The following is a 6,000-nucleotide window of genomic DNA, read 5'->3' on the forward strand; positions in this document are numbered from 1 at the left end:
CTTAGATACTGCTTGCAAGTTGTCAAAAGGAAAATTATCATCTATAGGAGTAGAATCATCCTTAATATGTTCAAGGCGACTCAAGTGGTCTGCTACTAAATTTTGATTACCACTCCTATCCTTTATTTCTAAATCAAATTCTTGTAAGAGCAGTATCCAACGTATAAGTCTTGGTTTGGATTCCTTTTTAGCTAATAGATACTTTAGAGCTGCATGGTCCGAAAACACTACTACTCTAGTACCGAGTAAATAAGCTCGGAATTTATCCAGAGCAAAAACAGTAGCAAGAAGCTCTTTCTCAGTAGTAGTATAATTGGACTGGGCAGTGTCTAAAGTCTTAGACGCATAGGCAATAACAAAAGGATCCTTACCTTCACGCTGAGCTAGCGCTGCTCCCACTGCATGGTTGGAAGTATCGCACATGATTTCAAATGGCTGACTCCAGTCTGGTCCTCTCACAATTGGAGCTTGAGTTAGAGCAGTCTTCAGCTTATCAAACGCTTGTTTGCAATCCTCACTGAACTCGAACTCGATATCCTTCTGCAGTAATCTGGATAAGGGAAGTGCCACCTTACTAAAGTCCTTCATAAATCTCCTGTAGAAACCTGCATGGCCAAGGAACGAACGGACTTCCCTCACAGAAGAGGGGTAAGGTAAACTAGAAATAACATTCACCTTTGCTGGGTCTACAGAAATGTCATTATTAGATACCACATGTCCTAACACAATCCCTTATTTTACCATAAAGTGGCATTTTTCAAAATTCAATACGAGGTTTGTATTAACACATCTATCTAATACTTTAGATAATCCCTCTAAGCAAAGGCTAAAAGAATCACCATAAACGCTAAAATCGTCCATAAAAACTTCCATACAGTCCTCAATAAGATCAGAGAAAAGACTCATCATGCACCTTTGGAAGGTAGCTGGTGCATTGCACAAGCCAAAGGGCATTCTCTTATAAGCATAAGTCCCAAAAGGACATGTAAAAGTAGTCTTTTTCTGATCCTCAAGAGCTATATGAATCTGGAAATAACCTGTGTAACTATCCAAAAAGCAATAATGTGACTTACCTGACAGGCGATCCAGCATTTGATCAATGAATGGAAGTGGGTAGTGATCCTTACGGGTAGCTTGGTTGAGACGTCTGTAATCAATGCAGACTCTCCAAGCATTCTGAACTCTAGTTGCTATGAGCTCTCCATGCTCACTCTTCACTGTAGTGACTCCAGATTTCTTGGGCACCACTTGTACTGGGCTTACCCATTCACTGTCTGAAATGGGATATATGATACCTGCTTCCAATAGTCTGGTCACTTCCTTTTTGACAACTTCCAAGATGGTGGGATTCAATCTTCTTTGGGGTTGACGGACAGGTCTTGCTCCCTCTTCTAGAAATATTCTGTGCTCGCATACTTGAGGGTTGATTCCCACTATGTCTGCCAAACTCCACCCAATTGCCTTCTTATGCTTCCTCAGTACATCAAGTAACTGCTCTTCTTGTTGAGAAGTCAGTTCCCTTGCAATAATAACCGGAAGCTTCTGCTCATCCTCAAGATAAGTGTATTTGAGATGTGGAGGGAGAGGTTTCAATTCTAACTTTTGATCGTAGGCAGGTTCTGGATTGTCTGGGGCTTGTGAAAATGGCGAAGTGCTCCCATTGTCAGTTAAGAGGGTCCCCACACTTGGACCTTGTCCGGTGTGCCTCTCTTCAAACTCTTCCTCTTGAATTTCAGCCACACTTTCGTCTATGACATCACACTGGAAGATAGAACGATCTTCTGGGGGGTTGTCAATGACTCCATTCAGATTGAAGATTACTATGCGGCCATCTATTTCAAAGGAGTATGTTCCTGAAAAAGCATCCAATTTGAATTTTGATGTCTTCAGGAATGGTCTTCCAAGTAGGATTGATGATGGCTTATCTGAATCATTGTGGGGCATCTCCAAGATATAAAAATCAGTGGGAAATGTGAGCCCTTTAATGTTCACCAAAACATCTTCAGCAACTCCAGCCACTGTAATAATGCTTTTATCTGCTAACACAAAACGAGCTGCCGACCTTTTTAAGGGAGGGAGCCTCAAAACATCATATATAGACAAAGGCATTATACTGACACATGCTCCTAAATCACACATGCAATCATAAATTACTACACCACCAATAGTACAACTAACTATGCAAGGACCTGGATCACTACATTTTTCAGGTAATCCTCCCATTAAAGCAGATATAGAACTACGTAAAGGAATAGTTTCTAATTCATTAATTTTGTCTTTATGGATACATAAGTCTTTTAGAAACTTTGCATATTTAGGTACCTACTGAATAACATCAAAAAGGGGAACAATTACCTCAACCTTTTTGAATATCTCTACCATTTTAGGATCGGGTTCCAGCTGCTTCCTGGGCTTCCTTGCAAGTTGTGGAAATGGAATAGGAGTGTTGTCTGTGGCGTCTGCGCCTTTTGGTGCTTCCTCCTGTGGTTGAGCTATTTCTTCTTCAGCTATGTGCTGTATATCCTCTTCCTCTTCAACATCTTCGATTTCTACCACCTCTTCAGCTGAGGCGTATTCTGGTGAGCTTGGTTCCTCCTGATTCCTCTCTTGCAGTATGGTTCCGGACCTCAGGGTGATGGCATTAATGCCTCCCTTTGGGTTGGGTAATGGTTGAGAGGGGATTCCAGTGGTGCTTGAAGGTTGGTTATTGGAATTTTGTGCTAGTACAAACTGTGTCATAAAAGCTTGCATAGTAGAGGTGAGACCATTCAGACTGGCATTAATACTATTCATGATGTTACTTTCCATGGCCTGTTGTCTTTTCTCAAAAGATTGCAGTAGGTCTTCAGTAGAAGGTGAAGAAGAATGGGTAAATTGAGAGATCTGCTGCTGATTGTTCTGTGGTCCTTGGTTTTGCCTTAGGTGAGGTGCTCTGTAAGGTTGATTTTGCTGCCTGTTGTTGTTATTGTTCCACGTCTGATTTCCCTGATTATCTCTGCCTCTTCTGTTATTGTTGTCCCTCCAATTCTGGTTTGAATTATCCTGCCATCCATGGTTATTATTTCCACTTTGATTGTACCCTTGGTTGAGGCGGTCATAGAAGTTGTGAGTGGATGCCACCATGTTGTCTTCTTGTTGGAGCTGTGGGCATTCATCAGTGTAATGGCTATAATCAGCACAGATTTCGCAAATTCTTTGTGGGACTAGTTGTTGGTTTTGCTGTGGTGGAGGTTGAGCTTGTTGAGCTTGTTGATTCAACTGTATTTGCTTCAGCAAGTTGGTCATTTCACAGATGCCTTCACGTAGAGCAGCAGTCTCGCTGCTAGAAGATACTTCTGCAACAGCTTTTGAATGGCCTTGCTTCTGTCTGTGGTTCCTAGTGGATTCAGCTAAATCACTGATCAATTGCCAAGCTTCATCAGTGGTCTTGTACTTCTTCATAGACCCATTGCTGGCACTTTCCAGTATGGTCTTATCTTGGGGCCTCATACCCTGTGTGATATAGCTGAGTAGCACGATCTTGTCAATCATGTGGTAGGGGCATGCTTCTAGAAGATTATTGAAGCGCTCCCAGTATTCAAAGAGAGTCTCATTGTCATCTTGAACAATTGTGGAGATATCCTTCCTTAGCTTATCAGTGACTTCAGATGGGAAGAATTTCTCCAGAAACTCCTTTCTGAGTGTATCCCAGTTGGATACATTTGCTACAGGTTGAGTGTAGTACCACTCTCTTGCTTTTCCCTCAAGAGAAAACGGAAAAGCTTTCAGCAGTATTGAAGTTTCATCAGTTCCATCACGCCTGACAGTAGAACAGGCTGCCTGGAAATCTCTCAAGTGCTTGATAGGCTCTTGAGCAGGTAGGCCATGAAACCCGGGCATCAAATTTAGCAGTGCGGGCTTTATTTCAAAATCTGTAGCTACCGCTGGATGAGGCGCTTGAAACGGTTGCATTGTAAAATCAGGGGCTCCTTCCTCCTGGATGGTAACTCTCCTAGCTGCCATGTTTTCTGCGCGTAAAACAACTGTATCAGTAGAACGGGGGCTGGTTTCTTCCTCAGATTCACTTTCAGATCCGCTCTCAGAGCGGGCTAACCGACGTTGTTCTCGCCTTATTCGTGAAATTGTCCTTTCAATTTCAGGATCGAATATTAGCAAGCGCGGACCAGGAAGTGAACGCGTCATTTGACGGAAGAAACATGCAGCTCATAGTAGCAAAACAAAATAAAATGCAAATAAATAAATTCTAATTAATAAATTTAGCACTCTATTGCAACTCCCCGGCAACGGCGCCAAAAATTGATGAGACGCAGAAGCTGGTGAATTAAAAATTATTAAAATGGTTACGTTGCAAGTATAGTTCTTAACTCACCGAAAATCTGCCTATCAATTTAGAAATATGTCACAGAGAATTAAATTAAAAATTACTGGGAGTTTTAAGTCCCAAGTCGTCTCCCAACGAGTTGCAGAAAAGTGTGCTATCTTATTAATCAGATGTTCCAAGAAGTTGAGCTAAGTAAATTGGAATGTAGATTGAGGAAAGTTAAATAATATGAATAAAAGCCTTGACTAGGAGTTGATTGGTTGGAATTTCTATTACTGGTGGAGTGATTGTAAGATTAATTTATAATTAATGGTTGTTCTGTTTGGTTATCCTTTACTAAGTAAGGGAAAGTCAAACAAGCTGGAATGCCAAATCTGTTCACAAGTTGTAACCCACTTAGTTCAAAGGGATTGGCGTTGGTGACAGGATAGCAATCCAACATTTAACCCAATTACAAATTTTTCTTTCAATCCTTCCAACTCAAGAATTCCTTTTAATCAACTCCCCATCAAGTAAGGAAACTACTCACGCATTGTAAATAAAGAATCCATAGCACATGAAAGGGAATTAAAAGAAGACATGATTATTGGAATTGAAATTGAATTAAAAAGAAATAATCCTTGCATTAATTAATCATAAAAGTATTCAAATAACAAAATTGAACAAAACAAGGAACATGGAAGAATGAAACCAAGTTAAGAAAACAAACTAGAATGATGAAGTCTTGATGAGGGAAAATAACTCTTCTCAATGTTCCAATGCTAAGACCAATTAAATTTGATCTGAGGTCAGTGATCCCGAAAGTTAAATTTGATCTGAAAGAAGACGAATATCCGGAGATCCAAGAGCAAATTCAAAATAGATGATGGGAAATTCTAGCTAATCCTGAGACAAAGGTTGGAAGAAACATGGTTCAGGAATTCTACTCAAATCTGTGATTGACAGATAAGCAGAGAATAACTGGAACCGCCTTTCATACCTACAGAACTATGGTCAGAGGGAGGATTATTTACTTCCACCTGGACAAAATAAGAGAGGTCTTCAAACTGCCTCAACTACAAGATGATCCAGAATCCTTTAATAGGAGAATGGTGAGAGTAGATAAGGGGTTGAACCAAGTTCTAGAGGACATATGCCTCCCTGGAACTAAGTGGATAACCAATTCAAAAGGTGTCCCAAACCAACTCAAGAGAGGAGATCTCAAACCAGTCGCAAGAGGCTGGTTGGACTTCATTGGGCGTTCTATACTGCCCACTAGCAACCGCTCTGAGGTCATTGTCAAAAGAGCAGTGATGATTCATTGTATTATGCTGGGAAATGAAGTGGAGATTCATCATCTGATTTCTTGTGAGATTTACACAATTGCAAACAAGAACTCCACTGAAGCCAAACTGGCATACCCAAGCTTAATTTCTCTGCTATGTAAAGATGCTGGGGTGAGGATGGGAGTAGATGAATTCATCCCAATCGAACACCCAATCACCAAGAAGTCAATGGAAGGACAACAAGTGCAAGATAACTCCATCAAAAGGAGGGCGCAGGAGTTCCTTCCAGAAATCCCTGAAATTGACTACTGGACCCGCCTAGAAGCATCTGTCACCAAGCTGCAAGAAGCTGTGGAGCAACTTAAGGAAGAATAGCAAAATCAAAACTGCATGCTCTGCAAGCTGCTTAACGAA

This window comes from Arachis ipaensis, chromosome B1 (assembly GCF_059453495.1).
Source record: "Arachis ipaensis isolate K30076 ecotype BB chromosome B1, ASM5945349v1, whole genome shotgun sequence".
Taxonomy (NCBI): Eukaryota; Viridiplantae; Streptophyta; class Magnoliopsida; order Fabales; family Fabaceae; genus Arachis; species Arachis ipaensis.